Source organism: Rhinopithecus bieti, unplaced genomic scaffold (genome assembly GCF_001698545.2).
Source record: "Rhinopithecus bieti isolate Rb0 unplaced genomic scaffold, ASM169854v2 scaffold_6113, whole genome shotgun sequence".
In the NCBI taxonomy this organism is placed as follows: Eukaryota; Metazoa; Chordata; class Mammalia; order Primates; family Cercopithecidae; genus Rhinopithecus; species Rhinopithecus bieti.
Window position 1 is genome coordinate 3339010 of NW_016805390.1, and position 11205 is coordinate 3350214.

Sequence of the window (11205 nt, forward strand, 5' to 3'; positions counted from 1 at the left end):
ATGCCCGTCCTGTTCAAGTTAAACTAGGATTCCACCTTCTTTCCCTACCAAAGAAGGTACCCCTTAGACCCGAGGCCCAACAAGGACTCCAAAAGATTGTTAAGGACCTAAAAGCCCAAAGCCTAGTAAAACCATGCAGTAGCCCCTGCAATACTCCAATTTTAGGAGTACCGAAACCCAGTGGACAGTGGAGGTTAGTGCAAGATCTCAGAATTATCAGTGAGGATGTTGTTCCTCTATACCCAGCTGTACCTAACCCTTATACTCTGCTTTCCCAAATACCAGAGGAAGCAGAGTAGTTTACAGTCCTGAATCTTAAGGATGCCTTTTCTGCATCCCTATACATCCTGACTCTCAATTCTTGTTTGCCTTTGAAGATCCTTCAAACCCAACATCTCAACTCACCTGGACTGTTTTACCCCAAGGGTTCAGGGATAGCCCCATCTATTTGGCCAGGCATTAGCCCAAGACTTGAGCCCGTTCACATACCTGGACACTCTTGTCCTTTGGTATGTGGATGATTTACTTTTAGCCACTCGTTCAGAAACCTTGTGCCATCAAGCCACCCAAGTGCTCTTTAATTTCCTCGCCACCTGTGGCTACAAGGTCTCCAAACCAAAGGCTTAGCTCTGCTCACAGCAGGTTAAATACTTAGGGCTAAAATTATTCAAAGGCACCAGGGCCCTCAGTGAGGAATGTATTCAGCCTATACTGGCTTATCCTCATCCCAAAACCCTAAAGCAACTAAGAGGGTTCCTGGCATAACAGGTTTCTGCCAAATATGGATTCCAAGGTACGGGGAAATAGCCAGGCCATTATATACATTCATTAAGGAAACTCAGAAAGCCAGTACCCATTTAGTAAGATGGATACCTGAAGCAGAAGCGGCTTTCCAGGTCCTAAAGAAGGCCCTAACCCAAGCCCCCCGTTAAGCTTGCCAACGGGGCAAGACTTTTCTTTATGTGTCACAGAAAAAAAACAGGAATAGCTCTAGGAGTCCTTACACAGGTCCAAGGGATGAGCTTGCAACCCGTGGCATATCTGAGTAAGAAAACTGATGTAGTGGCAAAGGGCTGGCCTTATTGTTTACAAATAGTGGCAGCAGTAGCAGGCTTAGTATCTGAAGCGGTTAAAATAATGCAGGGAAGAGATCTTACTGTGTGGACGTCTCATGATGTGAACGGCATACTCACTGCTAAAGGAGACTTGTGGCTGTCAGACAACCGTTTACTTAAATATCAGGCTCTATTACTTGGAGGGCCAGTGCTGTGACTGCGCACTTGTGCAACTCTTAACCCAGCCACATTTCTTCCAGACAATGAAGAAAAGATAGAACATAACTGTCAACAAGTAATTGCTCAAACCTACGCCACTCGAGGGGACCTTCTAGAGATTTCCTTGACTGATCCCGACCTCAACTTGTATACTGATGGAAGCTCCTTTGTAGAAAAAAGACTTTGAAAAGTGGGCAAGCCTGTAATCCCGGCACTTTGGGAGGCCAAGACGGGCGGATCACAAGGTCAGGAGATCGAGACCATCCTGGCTAACACGGTGAAACCCCGTCTCTACTAAAAAATACAAAAGCTAGCTGGGCGAGGTGGTGGGCACCTGCAGTCCCAGCTACTCGGGAGGCTGAGGCAGGAGAATGGCGTAAACCCGGGAGGCAGAGCTTGCATTGAGCTGAGATCCGGCCACTGCACTCCAGCCTGGGCGACAGAGCGAAACTCCGTCTCAAAAAAAAAAAGAAAAGAAAAGAAAAGTGGGGTATGCAGTGGTCAGTGATAATGGAATACTTGAAAGTAATCCTCTCATTCCAGGAACTAGTGTTCAGCTGGCAGAACTAATAGCCCTCACTCGGGCACTAGAATTAAGAGAAGGAAAAAGGGTAAATGTATACAGACTCTAAGTATGCTTCCCTAGTCCTCCATGTCCATGCAGCAATACGGAGAGAAAGGGAATTCCTAACTTCCAAAGGAACACCTATCAAACATCAGGAAGCCATTAGGAAATTATTATTGGCTGTACAGAAACCTAAAGAGGTGGCAGTCTTACACTGCTGGGGTCATCAAAAAGGAAAGGAAAGGGAAATAGAAGGGAACTGCCAAGCGGATACTGAAGCTAAAAGAACTGCAAGGCAGGACCCTCCATTAGAAATGTTTATAGAAGGACCCCCAGTATGGGTTAATTCCCTCTGGGAAACCAGGCCCCAGTACTCAGCAGGAGAAATAGAATGGGGAACCTCACGAGGACATACTTTCCTCCCCTCAGGATGGCTAGCCACCGAAGAAGGAAAATACTTTTGCCTGCAGCTAACCAACAGAAATTACTTAAAACCCTTCACCAAACCTTCCACTTAGGCATTGATAGCACTCATCAGAGGCCAAATTATTATTTACTGTACCAGGCCTTTTCAAAACTATCAAGCAGATAGTCAGGGCCTGTAAAGTGTGCCAAAGAAATAATCCCCTGCATTGCAGGCCATACATTTCAATCCCTGTATCTTTAACCTCCTTGTTAAGTTTGTCTCTTCCAGAATCAAAGCTGTAAAACTACAAATGGTTCTTCAAATGGAGCCCCAGATGCAGTCCATGACTAAGATCTATTGTGGACCCCTGGACCGGCCTGCTAGCCCATGCTCCAATGTTAATGACATCGAAGACACCCCTCCTGAGGAAATCTCAACTGCACAACCCCTACTACGCCCCAATTCAGCAGGAAGCAGTTAGAGAGGTCCTCGGCCAACCTCCCCAAAAGCACTTGGGTTTTCCTGTTGAGGGGGGCACTGAGAGACAGGACTAGCTGGATTTCCTAGGCCGACTCAGAATCCCTAAGCCTAGCTGGGAAGGTGACCACTTCCACTTTTAAACACGGGGCTTGCCACTTAGCTCACACCCGGCCAATCAGATAGTAAAGAGAGCTCACTAAAATGCTAATTAGGCAAAAACAGGAGGTAAAGAAATAGCCAATCAACTGTTGCCTGAGAGCACAGCCGGAGGGACAATGATGGGGATATAAACCCAGGCATTTGAGCCAGCAATGGCTACCCTCTTTGGGTCTCCTCCCTTTGTATGGCAGCTCTGTTTTCGCTCTATTTCACTCTATTAAATCTTGCAACTGCAAAAATAATAATAATTATTATTATTTATATTATTATATACCCCATGATCCAGCAATCCCACTACTATATATCTAAAGGAAATGAAATCAGAATCTCAAAGAGATATCCACACCCCTTCATTCATTGCAACATTATTCACAATAGCCAAGATAAAGAATCAACTTAATCAATTCTTTAAAATTCTAATATAAATAAAAATTAGAAAAGTAAATGTTTTCTAAAAAGGATATCAGATTCAGGAAACTAGAGATAAGAAACAATTACCTCATTAGTGAAGGTATAAAAACTTGAAATGACAAACCAACTTTTGTAAAAAATATTTTGAATGTGAAAAAATACATAGTAAATGAAAACAACCTATGGGGTATTTTCTACATATTGATTTTATGTAGTTAAAATAAGCAAAGAATAAGAACTTTTAACAAGGAGCCTCATTTTATACCAAAACTGTTCTAGGCTTAAATCTGAGTGAAACAAACTATAAAATTCAAGAAGATAAAAATACAGAAGTTTCTCCACTTTAATTGTTGGGAACAGTGAAAGGCTCCCCTGGAAGTATATCACTGTTGCTAACAGATGGTTTAAGCTACCTTACACCAACATTTATCCTTGGTCATAGAGTTGTTCATTAGTCTGTGTCGGTTGTATTTCTGTATAGTTGTGAAGTGTTTTACAAGCATTATTAATGCCATTATATATGATAAGCATAAAAGCAGTGAGCGCTATTATTTCTATCTTTTTCTGTTCTGTGGAACCGTTTACAAGGCATGATACATAACTGTTATTTAAAGGAAACGTCTAATGGCAAAAATCTAAATGCTTAACAAAACATTCTGTTGCTAAGGATGTAGTGAAACAGGCAGTCTCACACTTAGTGATGGGCATGCATGATTATACCACCACATCATGGAGAAAAGAAAACCTTCGTACACTGCTGGTGGAAATGTAAATCAATATAGCCACTATGGAAAATGGTATGATGGTTTCTCAGACAACTAAAAATAGAACTACCCCATGATCCAGCAATCCCACTACTATACATCCAAAGGAAATGAAATCAGGATCTCAAAGATAAAGAATCAACTTAAGTGCTCATTAGTGGAAAAACGGATAAAGAAAATGCAGTATATGTACACCATGGAATAGTATTCAGTCTTAAAAAAAGAAGAAAATGCTGTCACTTGCAACAACATGGGTAAACCTTGAGGATATTACATTAAGTGAAATAAGCCAGGCACAGAAAGATAAATGCTGCATAATCTCAGTTATATGTGGAATCCAAAAAAGTGGAACTCATGGAAATAGAGTATAATGATGGTTACCAGGGGGCTGGGAGGATATTGGTCAAAGGATGCCAAATTTCAGTTAGAATAAGTTCAAGAGACCTATTACACATCATGGTGACTACAGGTAATGACGATGTATTATTGTACATATGATAATTTCTAAGAGAGTGATGTTAAACACTCTTACCACAAAAAACAAGTATGTGTAGTAATGCCTAAATAGCTTGATTTAGCCATTCCACAATGTATACATATATGAAAACATCATTTGTACACAATAAATTTATACAATTTTTACTTGTCGCTTGAAAAAAATAATGCTACCACACCCCTGGAGAACATACCCATGGAGATTATTAAATTGCTGCCTCGCAGTTCCAAATCTATCCTTTTATACTCTTGCTTTTGATGTAAGGACCAGGACTCTCAAACTACCTTTCTGCTTTGTCACATGGCTCTGAGTTAGGCTCCTTCTATAGAAGCATCAGAGGGAGCCTGAGCGGCTAGAGGAAGACAAAGGGACTTACTCTTCCCACTCTGTTTCCTTTGGACTTTATGTCTGCTTGCAATTTCCATGAGTGAGCCCTGCAATGCTTTTCACCCTGACAGCAGCAATATCTGCCCACAGCAGATATTCAAAACAATATCCAGTTTTTAATTTTTCTTACACCTGTAAATCCCTATCCCCCAGAGAGAGATTAGTATCAGCTGGCCACCTTTCCTCTTCAAGGTCTGGGTCCCCAGTGCACAGGGCTCCCCATGTCAATCTCAGATGTGAACAGAAGAGAGAACCCAGAAATAAAGCCAAATACTTATAGCCAACTGATCTTCAACAAAGCAAACAAAAGCATGAAGTGGAGAAAGGACACCCAACTCAACAAACAGTGCTGGGATAATTGGCAAGCCACATGTAGAAGAATGAAACTGGATCCTTATCTCTCACCTTATACAAAAATCAGTTCAAGATGGATCAAAGACTTAAATCTAAGACCTGAAACCATAAAAATTCTAGAAGATAACATAAGACAAACCCTTCTAGACATTGGCTTAGGCAAAGACTTCATGAACAAGAACCCAAAAGCAAATATAACAAAAACAAAAATAAATACACTGGGCATGGTGGCTCTTGCCTGTAATCCTAGCACTTTGGGAAGCTGAGGCAGGCAGATCATTTGAGGTCAGGAGTTCGAGACCAGCCTGACCAACATGGTGAAACCCTGTCTCTTAGTAGAAAATATAAAAAATTAGCCAGGCAAGGTGGCACACATCTGTAATCTCAGCTACTCGAGAGACTAAGACAGGAGAATCGCTTGAACCCAGGAGGCAGAGGTTGCAGTGAGACACTGCACCTGGGTGCACCACTGGGGTGCACTGCACTCAGTGAGACACTGCACTGGGTGCACTGCACCCAGCCTGGGGGATAGAGAGACTCTATCTCAAAAACTAAAATAAAATATGATAAATAGATGGGACTTAATTAAACTCAAAAATTTCTGCACAGCAAAAGAAATAATCAGCAGATTAATAGACAACCCACAGAGTGGGAGAAAATCTTCACAATCTATACATCTGACAAAGGACCAATATCCAGAATCTACAAAGAACTCAAACAAATCAACAAAAAACAAACAAACAATCCCATTTAAAAAGTAGGCAAAAGGCGTGAATAGACAATTCTCAAAAGAAGATGTACAAATGGCCAAGAAGCATATAGAAAAATGCTCAACATCACTAATGATCAGAGAAATGCAAATCAAAATCACAATGTGATACCATCTCACTCCTGCAAGAATGGACGTAATCAAAAATTGAAAACTAATAGATGTTGGCATGGATGTGGTGAAAAGGGAACACTTTTACGGCGTTGGTGGTAATGTAAACTAATACAACCACTATGGTAAACAGTGTGGAAATTCTTTAAACAACTAAAAGTAGATCTACCATTTGATCCAGCAATGCTACTACCAGGTATCTACCCAGAGGAAAATAAGTCATTGGTAGAGTGCAGTGACTCACGCCTGTAATCCCAGCACTTTGGGAGGCCGAGGCAGGCGGATCCCTTAAGGTCAGGAGTTCAAGAGCAGCCTGGCCAACATGCTGAAACCCTGTCTCTAACAAAAATACAAAAATTAGCCAGGCATGGTGGTACGTGACTGTAATCCCAGCTACTTGGGAGGTTGAGGCAGGAGAATCTCTTCAACCCAGGAGGCAGAGGTTGCAGTGAGCCAAGATTGTGCACTGCACTCCAGCCTGGGCGACAAGAGTGAAATTTTGTCTCAAAAAATAAAAAGAAGTCATTATACAAAAAAGATATTTGCACACGCCTGTTTATAGCAGCACAATTTGCAATTGCGGGAATATGGAATCAGCCCAAATGCCCATCAATCAGCAAGTGGATAAAGAAAATGTGATATATAGGTATAGATATAGATATATAGATATAGATATGTATATATACCATGGAATACTACCCAGCCATAAAAAGGAATGAAATAATGGCATTTGCAGTAAGCTGGATGGAATTGGAGACTATTATTCTAAGTGAAGTAACTCAGGAATGGAAAACTAAACATTTTATGTTCTCACTCATGATTGGAAGCTAAGTTATAAGGATACAAAGGCATAAGAATGATATAATAGACTTTGGGGACTCAGGGGTAAGGGTGGCGGGGGATGAGGGATAAAAAGCTACATATTGGGTACAGTGTACACTGGTTGGGTGATAGATGCACCGAAATCTCATAAGTCACCAGTAAAGAGCTTACTCATGTAACCAAACACCACCTGTTCCCCAAAAACTTATTAAAATTAAAAAATAAATTAATTTTAAAATTCTATTGGTTCTAATAACCAGGACAGTTTCTGTTTCTGAATTTGACCCTAACTGATGCAGAGAATTTGGCAATATCTGGCAAAATTGATATGACTTTACCCTTTGACTCATCAGTACCATTTCTAAAACTTAATGCAAAAAAAATGCTCTCAGATTTTCTTTGAAGCATTATTTATAATAGCAAAGGTTGGAAACAAAATGTTTATCAATGGTAAATACACATAATAGAGAACATAGAAATGACTCTATATACTTCTATGGAGTGATCTCCATGATAGGTGATTAGGCAAAAAAAGGGAGCGAGAATGTGTGTAGTATGCTGCTGTTTGTCTATGAAAGGGAAGAATATGAGTGTATTCACATATTTGCTTTTGTTAACTTAAATGGAAGGATTAAAAAAAAAGACATCCATTATAGGTAGGAAAGAACAGGTTGAAGAAGATTGGGATAGAAGCCATACTTCTCTGAATATATCTTGTTTTATCGATTTGACTTTGAAACCATAAAAATAATTTATATAATCGTAAATAAAATTAATTTTTTAAAAGTGGAAACCCTAATAAGTTACAAGTATAATAAAACAAATTCATCTAATTACATATTGAGTTAGTGGCATAACCATACAGAGAGAAACTATTTCCAGTATATTAAAAAACAGCTGGCCAGGCACAGTGGCTCACACCTGTAATCCCAACACTTTGGGAGGCCAAGGTGGGTGGATCACTTGAGGCCAGGAATTCAAGACCAGCCTGGTCAACATGGCAAAACCCTGTCTCTACTAAAAATACAAAAATTAGCTATGTATGGTGGCACATGCCTGTAATACCAGATGGTTAGGAGACTGAGGCAGGAGAGTTGCTTGAACCTGGGAGGCGGAGGTTTCAGTGAGCCAAGATTGCCACTGCACTTCAGGCTGAGCAACAGAGTGAGACTCTGTCTCAAAAGAAATGGAAGATAAAACAGCTATGGCTGTACATTCTTAGAAGGATATACCCTAAGTACAAAAAGAACTACAAAAAATATATAGAGAGCGTTTTTAAAATAATTTTATTGTTGGTCATATATGGTCATATATGGAAAAATGCTCAACATCACTAACGATCAGAGAAATGCAAATAAAAATCACAATGTGATACCACCATGTGATTTGTTTTACTGTACTTGTAACTTATTAGGGATTCCACCATTATTGATGGTAATTCTATTCTTAGACTGTTGTGCACATAATATGGTACAAAGTAGTGATTATTTATGTCAAGACCATTGGGGAGCAGGATTTTCAAAATAGGAGAAAGGAGGTATAGTAATAAGAAGTTGAAATTAAATAAATCCTAAATTTGATCAGGTGTGTTGGTATGAAATCCTACATTTTATAAACAAAGAAATCAACAAGCAAAAGCAATTCACTGAAAAGGCATTATTTCTTTAGAGACTAACACAATAGCACTCAGCACCCCTAGTGCCTGGATCACAGTCTCTAAATAGCATTCATCGCTAAAAAGAACCAGGGATTCTTTGAGAAATGGCAGGTCTTAGGTCTAAAGCACAAAATGTATTAATACAAAATGAGTGAGGAAGCTCTTGCTATACCAAAAAGGTAGAAAGTTATCAAGGACAACTAGGTTATGCCAGAATAACTCAGGAGCCAACTTGAAGAGAGTCCCACTGACCAAAGGTAGACTAATTTAAGCATAAATAAATATAATGCAAGAATTTTAGACAAAGAAAATGTCTAAATCTATGAGTTTGTAATGATATTAAGAAAAAACAAATAATTGGTCTTTTTGGAGAATGATAGAGACCCAACTTATTTTGAAACCTAGTAATAAATAAATAAATAAATAAATAAGAAATAGGGGTAGAATCAAGCATTTATCTTGCTTTTTCTGTGGGAGTTAAACCTAAGGGCAACCACGTAGTTAACGAAGAAAAGCTTTTCAATTATAGAAGAAATAAATGAGAAATTGTAAAATTAGAATATCTTCTAATGTGACCCTAATGATTAATGAGTCTAGGCAATGCTCGTCAATGTTTGTTCAGATCACAAAAAAAGACAACCAGATATTATGTGTCTCCTGATGTAAGTATACAACATTATCTGTAAAGCATTCTTGTGAAAAATATTAAACCTGAATCTAATCAAGTCTCAAAATACATGCACTGATTTACAGGGGACAGAAGAACATATTAAATAACATTATAAAGGCACAATTAGCAAAATACAAATGGTAGAACACTATACTACAAATATTTATTTCCTTAACAAATATTTATTCAACAAGAAAAAGAGAATGTAAACCTGTAAATGAACAGAGAAAAGGTTATAGATCTTTTTCAATACTGATTTAAACAAAAAAAGTATTAAAATTTATAAAATAACTGGAAAAATTTGAACTCATATAAGGTATTTGGTGATATTTTAGAATTTTTTTTAACTTTGTTAATGTGACGATATTGTGGGTATAGTTTTAAAACAAAATACAAGCCAGGCACAGTGTGGCTCACGCCTATAATCGCAGTGCTTCAGGAGGCTGAGGCAGGAGAGTCGCTTAAGGCCAGGAGTTTGAGAGCAGCTGAGACAAAATGGCAAGACCCCATCTCCACAAAAACATTAGCTGGACATGGTGGCATGCACCTGTAGTCCTAGCCACTCCAGAGGCTAAGATGGGAGATCACTTGAGTCCAGGAGTTCAAGATTACAACAAACCACGATTGTGCCACTGTGCCGTCCAGCCTGGGTGACACAGCAAGACCCTGTCTTTAAAATAAATAAGTGAATAAATAAATAAATAAATAATAAAAATACAAGCGTTATGGCTTTAACAAATTTTTTAATTTTAAAAAATAAAATATAGTCATCACTAAATATCTGTGGGAGATTGGTTCCAGGAACACTCCTTGGATACCAAATTTTATGAATGTTTAAGTCTCTAATATAAAAATGAGACTTATGTAAAAAGTTACAGTATTTTCATATAACCTACACACATCCTCCCATATACCTTAAATCATCTCTAGAATGCTTACACCTAATGTAATGTAAATGCTATATAAATAGTTGTTATGCTGTATTATTTAGGAATAATGACAAGAAAAAGAATCTGTCCTGTTCAGTACTGACAAAACCACTCATTTTTTTTCTAAATATTTCCAGCGTATGATTGGTTGAACCCACAGATGCAAAATCCATGGGTAAGAACCCATGAATACAGAGGGCCAGGGCCTACTGTTTATTGTACATTATCTTAGCCAGTTCTGGCTCTCATAACAAATTACCATAGACTGGGTGGCTTAAACAACAAACATTTATCTCTTACATTACTGGAGACTAAAAGTCCAAGATCACAGTGTTAGCCTGGTTGGGTTCTGCAAAGGGTCATCTTCTGGGTTGGAGATAGCTAGCCTTTCCTTGTATCCTCACATGACAGAAAAAGGACAAGCTCACCCTCTGCCTCATCTTAAAAGCACTAAGCCCATTCATGAGTGCTCCACCCTCATGACCTAATTACCTCCAACAGGCCCCACTTCCAAATTCCATCACATTGGGGGTTAGACTTCAACATACGAATTTTTCGTAGATACAAATATTTGGTCAAGGCCGGGCACAGTGGTTCACACATGTAATCCCAGTACTTTGGGAGACTGAGGCGGGTGGATCATCTCAGGTCAGGAGTTCGAGACCACCCTGGCCAACATGGTGAAACCCCATGTCTACTAAAAATATAAAAATTAGCTGGGTATGGTGGCAGGTGCCTGTAATCCCAGCTACTCAGGAGGCTGAGGCAGGAGAATCACTTGAACCCAGGAGGCGGAGGTTCCAGTGAGCTGAAATTACACCACTGCACTCCAGCCTGGGGAACAGAACAAGATGCCATCTCAAAAAAACAAAAAAAAAAAGTCAGATATTTCATTTAAAATTATCAGGTGGGGGGAAAAAACTGTGTAAGAGTATAGATGAAACAGTACTG